Raw genomic sequence first — 10,254 nt, 5'->3', positions numbered from 1 at the left:
ATGTGACCATAGGGCACAGAACAGGGAAAAAGGTGGGGCAAGAAGGGGTGTAGGAAACCTGCAAAGGACCATGTATTCATTCAGGAGTAAAGTGATGAGAAACTGTTTATGGAAATGGAAAGAAAACAATGAGAATGAAAGGCATTTCAGAGAAATACATATATCTAGAGACAGAGATTTATCACTTAGTGAAATTTTATCACTCAGAGTTTATCTTCATCCCTGCTCTCTATGTTTTCTTCCTATTCTTCTCTAAATATTTTATTTATCTATTCATCCCTTGTTACCCTGTCTTGTTTCTCTTTTCTCTCATTACTATCTCTTTTGCCTTCTTCTGTCTTTACCCCTGGTTTGTTAAAAGTTAGGGTGTATTTTGAATGCTTATCCCTAGGATTGTTTTTCTAAATTGCTTTTCAATTAGACATTTCTTTTATGAATTGTGTTCTCTTTAAAGGAGTTAATGGCATGTGAGCTATTATCTTTTTCTTTGCAAATTAGTCTGTTTTTTAAAAATGTATCATCAAAATATGTACAAGAAAGGGTAATTATTCAACTCAAACTATAATTGTGTCTAACTGACACTCCAGAAATATCCGTCCTAGTAACATCTAAAACAATTTATTAAAAAAATTTTGAGCATTGATTCATAGTCAGTATCTCATTTATAGCACAGAAAAGGCTCTTGATAATTTGCTATTATGGAATAAGTATTCTATGGAGGCATTCTACATCATTTCTCTAACACTACGAGGCAAACTCTTAACCAAGGCCTAATATCTGGTATGAAATTGGGTTTATTGATCTTCAGCAAACTGTCTGGCTGCCTTTAGAATTTGGGCAGAAAATGAAGCATTGCCAGGTCAGTGGGGAATGGGGTGTTGCCCTTCTTTCCTTATAGATCCACTGTGTTCTCTATCTCAGCCCATTGTAATTCCCATTTCCCCAGTCCCCCAATATTGAACCCTCAGTCACCCTAGCCTCCTCCTGTTCTACTATGTCTACATTCAATCAGCACCCAATTCTACAACTTCATTCACATCTCTTTTCTATTTCGACTATCACTACACCAGCCATAGCTCAATTATATCTCTCCTGGCTGATACGACACCTACTGCCAGCTGTCTTCTAGCCTTCTGGTTAGAAGGTTGTCATTCTCCCATTTAGTGTGCACAGTACTATGAGAAAAGTCTCTTCCCTACACTTAGCAAGGCATCCAAACCTCCACAATGGGGCTTCAACTGATTCCAAGCCTGGGTTACTTCATTTACCCCTCTCTGCTCCTGCTGTTCTCAGTTGTCCACCATTGTAAGAACATACCCTGGGCCTTTACTTCTCCTATTCTATGCATCCCCTCCCACGACTCTTTCCACCCTCCACTCTCTATCTGTTAGAGCCCACCTGGGCCTCTGCCCCACTTCATGAAGCCTTCTCTGGTTCAGCTCCCAGTTCCAGGTTTTCTCTTTTTTAATCCAGGTTCCCAAAGCCATGATTCATTTTACCTTCCCTTGAGCTATATTTCTCATTAGACAATAATTGCCTTGAGGGCTAAAATTGTAATTACAGTAACTTATTTAATTCTTTAGATAGCCCTATGAAGAAGGGACAAATTCCCATTTTATAGATGAAAAAGCTAAGGCCAGGAAAGTGAAATAACCTTGCTCAATGTCCACATATCTAGACAAGGACAGAACTGAGATTCAAACCCAGGGGTCTGGCCTGAGAATCTTTTATTGTTTGTTTAATCACTGTACTTTTTGGTCTTTCTGACCACCTCATATCATGTCTGCCCCATTGCTTCTAGGACAGATTCTTGCACATAGTAGGCAATCAGGGTAGGCGGGTTTTAAAATTTGAATGGAATCAAACTGATTTAATTAAGGTTTGGAAAGGATCTTACTAATCTCAGGATATGAAATGTTAACCATATTCTCTTTCCCCAGTGCTCTCCTAATTACTTGGACCCATGGCTATCAATCTGGTGATGTCACCAGAAAAATATGCAGTAGCTGATATGAGAATCATGTATATTTTATGTCCATTTGAGAAGCAACACTTCATCACACCTCTGGGAGCTTCTGGGCATGGGTCTGAATATAAATAGGCGTACACAGTGCTTTAGTCAAATTACTTGGCTTTGACAGGGAGCCTTGTCCTATCTGTCTTGGAGTGAATATGATTCGAACAGCCTGACAAAGTGAAAGACTTTGTAGCAACTGAGAAGATGCCTGAACTTTCGTCGTTGAGTTGTGACCATTAAGACTATCACATTCCAGACCTGGGTGTGGCTGGGTAGACACCACAGGATCGCTATTGCTGTAGCTGCTCTGCAGGTGTACCCGTTGGATCATATATTCAGCATCTGCAGTATCTGTTTCTTTATATATCTATATCTATAGCCACATCCATAGAGATCTATATCTTGTTCTCTCACGTTCATGATCTTCTTGAAGTATCTGCTCAAAAAGTATCCTTGCATTGTGGCTGTTATTTTTTTGATCTGTTCTCTGGCTTCTCAGCAGTCCACAGCAATGTTAGAACTTGCCATGTTTCTCCCTGTCTTACTTAGGGTTATCCTGTTTTATTTGGCCATAACTAGCATAGTATGTAGTTTGGCCTCACCCATTTTTTCTGAAATATATCTCATGGCAGAAATGTGAAAAAGTCAAAGATGCCTTGATGTTTGATTGCCTGGGATTTATTCCCACTCCGTCACTGCCCATGTGGCAGAGACATGCTACTCCCCTTCTTAAGGCTTATAAATTCTCATCCTTTAAATGGTGATGGCAACACCTGTGGAGATCAAATGAGCTAAGGCTAACCGTGTTTCCAGCAAACAATTGGCCCATTTTCTTTTTCCTTTCACTCTTCTGGGTTCAGAGATTCTCTTGCAAATGATACTCTCTTAGATTGCATGTATGGGTTACGGGTGTGGCGAAGAAAAGGCTAGAACGGGAGGCAAATGTGTATGTTAAGAACTCTGGACTTTATCCTAAAAATGAAGGGGAGTTACCAGTTTAAAACAGCAAGGAGGTGACATGATCAATCACCCGTTCTCAGTAGAGAATGGTTTAGATTAGTTTTCCAGGTCTGACATGCACTGGTGTCTCTGGAGGTATTCGTTAAAGGCAAAGTCTCCCCAACAGCCTGCACTAAATTAAACTCTTTGGGTCTATAATCTGCATTTGATAAAGTTTGAATGTTAGCTTTAGGCTCTTTGAAGTTTTAGGGGGAGGCAAGTCTGGAGACAAAGAGAAAGGCATTAGTAGGCCTGTGAGAATCAATGATAGCCTCAATGAAAGCAGTGGAAAAGGTATAGACAATGGGAGATAGCTAAGTGGTAGAATCTATGGCTTGTCTGGCTCTGTAGTATTAGGAGGTAAGGGGAAAAGAAGCCAGATGGTAACTAGATTTCTGGCTTGAGCCATTAGGAGGACGGTGGGGCCACTAACAGGGAATCTTATCTTCTTTAACAGAGATAAGGAAGAGGAGGAGCAGGGCTGTGAGATGCAAGAGGGAGTTGAGTTTTGGACATGCTTTGGGGTAACTAAGGGGCTTCCGTGGGAACGTTTATTTGGGAGGTGAATTTAGGGAGAGGCACTCAGAGGAGAAGTGTGAATGGCAGATGCAGAGTGGAATCTTCAGTTTTTAGAGGGGAACAGCCTGGGAAATGGGCTAAAGGACCAATGCAAACCTAAGGGACATCAGCACTCAAGGGAGAGGAAGGGACAGAAGGTCCACAGAGAAGGCTAGGAAGAAGAAAAGAGAGATAGAATACTAAGCACTTCTTGATGTACTTTATAAAATATCTGCAGAGAGCTCAGAGAATAAAATGATGTAGGGTATAGAGGATAAATACCTTAAAACAATGGGAAAATGATTCGGATTTGGGTCTCAACGCAGATATGATCTGTAAAACCTCAGAAATAAAAGCCTCTGCAGAACATCTTAAAAAGCAAAGTATAAAACTCCCCGCTATATCTTCTTCTTACCATTGTTTCTGGTGCCCATTTTTCAGATTGCAAAACTAAGGTTGGGGAAAGCAAATGATCTATACCAGGGCTCAAGTCTAAAATGATCAAAGCTGAGACTTCAAGGTAGTTTGATTCCATGGCCTCTGGCCTTCCTCTCTATGAAAATACCAAGGAATGCCATTTCAAATTCTATCACAATCATGGTGTGAGTTCCCCCAGCTAGCGCCCAAGGAGAAGAGGAAAGAGAACTGAATGAAGAGCCGGCACACTAGACTTTGGGTCTCCATGCAGCCTCTTACAAACTTCTGTGATGTTTATGTTTCAGATCTTCATTATCTAACTTGTTGCTATATAAGTATGAGGGGAAAATGTATAAACATGGGTGAGAATCTGTAATTTTAAAAAGCATATTATAATGGGTTACAATATTTTTAAATTGACCCTTCTTACTGGCCTACAAACAATGCTATTTAAAACAATCCTTGAGAGCAGATTGGCTGTGAGGGAAAAAAAAAAGTCAAAATTAAGAAATCCTTCTATAATTAGTTAATTACAATCTGCGTTATGGGATATTTGTTAACCTGGCACCTCAATATAAACATATTATCTCATCTGGGGTATTACATCTGAACCGAATCTAATATGATTACCTTTAAAATCCTGAAAGCTTCAGCTATGTGTGTTATTTATATGCAACTGGAGTACAAAATGATAATATAAATGGTCAAGTTAATATAAATGAGAGCAATTATTATTTTTATAAAGCCTTACATTTCTATAGTGCTTTATATATAAAAAGTGCTTTTTAATATATTAATTAATCTGTATATGAGTTATATTTTGTACAATTTAGAGATTTGGAGACTTCCTAGACTAGTGCCTCTCATACTTCATGTACGTAAGAATCAAATGAAGATCCTGTTAAACTGTCGTTTCTGATACTGGAAATTTCAGGTGATGTCAAGTCTTTGCTTTAATCATAAGCTCCTGGGGGATGTCAATGCTGCTGGTCTGTGGGCCACATTTTGAGTAGCAAGGATCTAGTCTACATTTGATTCTTTTGCTATTACATATTATTCTTCTGTGCAACCACTAGTTTTAAAGAAATAACATGGAATTTTTTTTCCCTACTACCTGATATTTTTAAATTGTAGATAGGACACGAGCTTTGGAGTGATTCCACATCCACCAGTAATCTTGGGAAAGTCCCTCTTCTTCATCTTTTCCCATTTGGAGTTGTTGATAGAATACAGTAAGTTATGACATGTCCATGTGCTTTATAAAGAGTTGGTGTTGTTTATCATACTTTGTGTTTATATACAAGAGTCTCTCTAAATTCACAAATTCATAATTGACTTGTTTTCTGAGAGTAAACTAGGTTTTGGCCTTTGCAATGTTTGCTTTCATTGATAATAATGATAATCTTTGTTTTACTAAGCAAAGGATGTTGAACTATTTACAAGGTGAGGACAGAATTAGTGAATGGAATCTGGCTTTCTTGAGAAGCTGTGCTAGAATATTAATGAAGGGGAAATGAAGGCAATCACTGCTGAGTGGATTGCTCGGGTGGCAATGTTCATTAAGCTCTACTTTGCCTCTCATATTTTCCACTGAGAAAATGATTCCTCCATTCTCTGAACTCTATTCCACTTATGATTGCACAACACATAATTCATTTGAAATTGCATAGGGTCTTGGAAAATCCCTTGTAATGTCAATCACTTAAAACTTTTGTTGCTTTTTTTTTTTTTTAAGGCAAGTCAACCCTTGGTTGACCTCACAGATTGTAAGGACCTTGAAAGTTTACAATCCTTTATTTTTTATTTTTTATGCCTACAGCACTTGGTCATCCTAGGTGGTCTCCCATCTAAGTACTGACCAGGTCCAACCCTCCTTAGCTTCCAAGATCAGATGGGATTAGGCTTGTTCGAGGTGGCATAGCTGTAGACTTTTGTTGCTTTTTAAATGTAGCTCTTTAATTGTTAATATATTGATATGTTAATATGTTGATATGTTGTAAAAATCACAAATCATACAGATTTCAGAACCCTGAAAATGGGTAACTCCCACATGACTTAAAGTATAGTAGATGCTTAGTATTATTGGTTGCCTTGATTTGACTTTCAAGTTAAACAGCTCCAGTTTTAAAATAGTAAGTTTTTAGGGAGGAACATAAATTCCCCTAAGGGTGAATTTCTGTTGTTTAATTAGATAGTCAGATTAATACCTTAATGAGAATCGCAACACTGAAGGGATAAAGGTTGTAATTTTCATAAGAGAATAGGATCATTTGGAAACAAAAGCGGACCCAAGGATGTAGCAATATGTCTTTAAATGCCAACCATAAAGCAAGCAATGCTTTTGATGCTTTGTATATTTTTTCCCCTTTAACTTCTTCTTGGCGATGCTCTTCCTATTTTATTTATTTATCTTATTTATTTACCACTGAAGTAGCTCTAATTTTTTTTTTTTAATCATTAAAAGTCCAGCTAGCACCATATCTGTCATGTAGTAAGCCTTCAAAACTATTTGTTTGATGAATCAATGAACGAAGAATGACTTTTTATTTACAGGTTGGGAGACTAAGATTGTAATTCTGCCTAAAGCTCAGGGAGTATTCGAAGTACCAAGGCCTGCGTTATTAAGGTCCATTTGGCAGATCATAAGCCTTGGGTCACCCCAGTTTCTGAATTCAAATCAAGCCCCTGCAGATCCTCTGTACAGTGCCCATCTTCTTCTACTGAATGAAGACAAAAAGAGAATCAGTGAAAGGATAAAGAAATAAAAGATAGAAAGAGGAAGAGAGGGACGTCTAGCACAAATGAATTATGTCATACAATTTATCTGATATTTTTATTTCCACTAGACTTTATGTAACTTACCTCGAACTAGAGATAACAGACATTTTTCTTCTTTGTGTGCATATCCATAATGTATATACTATTATATGACACTACAGTTATTATTTTGTGATTGGGTTCTCTGGTAGATGTCCTTTTAAAGAGAGGCTCTGGAAATGTCACAAAGGCGCTCTAGTCTGTTTGCCTACATGTGAAACACTGGCTGCGATAAAGACATCTCTGCCATAATAAGGCTCCCAGCTCATCCTAGTAATCTGCAATCTCACGACTTGCCCGGCTTAGTGGCTCCTTCTCTCTCGTTTTGGCTTTTCAAATGCCAAAAGAAAACACTATCAAGTGCAAGTAACCATTTATATTTATCGTGTGCAAAAGCATTCTCGTTCACCAGAGCCCTTTAGCTGTCAGCTTCTGTAGCATCCTGCTCAGTTATAAGAGAAGCCACAAGATTAGAAAAAAACATAATAGGATAGCTTTCAATGAGGCGTCAAGGGGAACAGATATAAAAGGTTTTAACATTTTCTCTATTGTTCAGTTTATAACAGATCTTTTCCAGCTATGATAAAAATATAGTTTTAACAGAGAACAGCTCATTCAATTCTTTCACTGATGTATGTGTGTGTGTGTGTGTATGTATGTATATTCATATTGTATATATGTGCACACATACATATATATACATACACACACACATACATATATGTGTATTTATATATATATAATATAAAAGTATATATTTTATATATATACATTTGTTGTCGTTGATGTTGGAGCCTTCTTTCCTTAAATGCCCTCATTTTCTGATATAATTCATTTTCACAAAGATTTTCTAGGTGTAAGAGCCAGCATTAGACCATCCAGTAAGCTTTGATTTCAACCCTGCCTCTCTTTCACTTCTCTTGATGTGGCCCTCTCTATGATGCCGGGTAGTTTTAGTTCCTTGCGCTATGAAATGAACTATCATAATATATTTTAAAATGCTCTGAGCTTTCTGGAAAGGGAGCAAAATAGGGGAAAAATGCATACTTGGATATTTTACCATGTACCTGTAGAATGAATAGTGACAAACAAAACACAGGTTTCAGTGACATGTTTTACAGAAGATTCTTGTTAAAACTGTTTTCATTCACTCACTCACTCACTCGCTCACCAAATTTTTTGCAAGTATCTAACTCATCTCTCTCATTGGATCCCACTCACTCTTTGTGTTTCAACTTAGACATTTGTCTAGAGAAAAATAAAATCCCTGATCCATGGTGGTCTCTGAAGGCTGTGATACTGAATGCAGCAGTACTAGCCTTGGGAGTGGGGATGACAAAGAATGCTTCCTGATGAAGTGAAAAAAAAAGAGGAGGGAGGGAACAGAGATCACAGAGGGAAAAATGTTCCAGGCGGAGAGGACAAAAGACCCCAACTGGAAAGAATATATTGCATTCAAAGAATAGTCTTAACTATCTCAATATGTCTGAGGAAAGAGGTCAAGGTGAGAAATGAAGCTAGAAAGAGGTTCAGGAGCCAGAACAAGAAGAAACTTGTAAGACATACTGAAAAGTTTAGATGTCACAGAGAACTAAAGGGAGTGAGATGGTCAGAGTTGAGGTAGCAATTTATGGTGCTGGCTGTAAATCGGAGTGTGGGCTAGAGAGGGAGGAACCAGTCAGGAGGCTGCTGCAGTAATGGAGGCAAGAAATGATGGTGGTATGAAATAGGCAAATGGCCTAGGGAATTAAGTGGATCAGTTCCAGAGCTGCTAAGAGAATGTGATGGATTGGAGGTGATTGGCTGGATTAGTGGAATGAAGGAGAAGGGCACCTGAGTGATGTATCCTCCTTTACTATCTGAGCTACATGGAGGCTGGTGGCACTGTTCTCTGTGATGAAGAGAAAGCTACAGAAAAATTATCAGGAAAGGGGTTGCGATCAAGTATCTGGAACTTTGATCTCTACTTGCTTTCTGTTGCTCTAAACTACCTCATTTTTGCGTGAATATTGGGTACAGGGCAGCATGCTGGATGATGTGACACTTAGAAAGCTCTCTAGTCTCAGAGATTTTAGTCTGGAAATTCTCGGAGGAGACAGAAGGTGTGGAGTGCCACAGTCAATGGTACAAAGTATACTGGGAGAGAGTGACCACTTCTGCAAGCTGGCCAACTGTGACATGTTAACCTTTCTGGTTATCTTTTCTCTGGTGGGTCAAAGAACCTAAGAGCTTTCAACTGAACATTTGTCTTTAGAATTCTGAGTAGGAATTGGGGTTTAGACACATGCTTCGTCTCCTCAGCAGAACATCACAAATGCAAGTGTGTTAGTTTGCTCATGTTATTCTGACCCTTACTCTGAATTCTAAATGAATGTTCAATGCTATTCAAAGCTTGAACCACAAGATTTTACACTGTCTTAATAAGTCATTCTCCAATAGTGCAATGAGGGAGCCATGTGAATATAGTCTACTGAGAGGATGTCTTGACCAAGTTTTGTCCTTTTTGCCATTAGTACAACTTTTCCTACTGCCAGTAATAATCTCTCTTACAGCTTTTCCTGGGACATGCAGGCCATTCATCTTAGCATCCTCAGATGCCTATTTCATAGATACTGTCTCCATTGGGCCCTCTTGGGGGACTTTCAAGTTCCTTTTGTTCATTCATTTTTTCCCCTTTCATTCATGTATTCATATGTTTTGAGTTCGACACTATGCAGCAGGGGAAGCCCTCAAAGATGGTAAAGATGTTTACAATACCATCTCTGCTGCCATCAAACATTACAATCTATTATGAGATCAGACAAGGATGAAATAGACCATGAAAACGACGGTGCATCTTGTTGGTCCACCCTCCTAGGATCTGTAAGCCGTGGTTGAATAGTGGTATCAGTAGTGCCATTTCCATCTACTCAATACTTTCTGAGTTTAGCATCCTGCTAAATTTTACTTATATGTCATCATATTTGACTCTGCAATAACCTCAGCTATATCATTGTGTTTATTTTACAGGTGAGGTCATTGAGACTCCAACAGGTTAAACCTCTACCAATGTTCACATATCCAAGGGGTGAACCCCAAACTCTCTCACTCAATGCCTGTTCCCTTAATCTCTCCTCTATTCTTCCCACTGTATCAAACATACGTATTGTTTCTACTTCATTTTCTTTCTGTGTGGGTGAGGCAAATAAAATAGCTTTTGAAGAATCATTGAGTATAGGGGCCTAAACTATAGCATTGAAATAACACTCAATGGCCACTATCGTTTCAAGTGAATATTTTTACCTAATGTTTACATCCTACAGTAAAAATCTGTCAGTTAAATTAAATTGCACTTGTCTTTGACTTGCAAAATAATGTCTCATAGTTCTATTAAATCTATTAGCTGAATCAGCTTATTTTATTTCTATAATTCAATGTAACATGTTGCTTTCTATTTGCTATCCCCA

General features: G+C 38.3%; 1 protein-coding gene and 1 pseudogene across 1 annotated transcript in view; both read right to left on the bottom strand.

Moving 5' to 3' along the window:
- Positions 1 to 10,254, bottom strand: part of GPC6 (glypican 6) — a 1,009,483-nt gene that overhangs the window by 220,901 nt on the left and 778,328 nt on the right.
- LOC111736665 lies at positions 5,802 to 5,920 on the bottom strand (annotated as a pseudogene).

The sequence above is a fragment of the Pteropus vampyrus genome, unplaced genomic scaffold (genome assembly GCF_000151845.1).
Source record: "Pteropus vampyrus isolate Shadow unplaced genomic scaffold, Pvam_2.0 Scaffold21, whole genome shotgun sequence".
Taxonomy (NCBI): Eukaryota; Metazoa; Chordata; class Mammalia; order Chiroptera; family Pteropodidae; genus Pteropus; species Pteropus vampyrus.
Note: the sequence above shows the minus strand (reverse complement) of the source record. Positions and strands in the feature narration are given on the sequence as shown.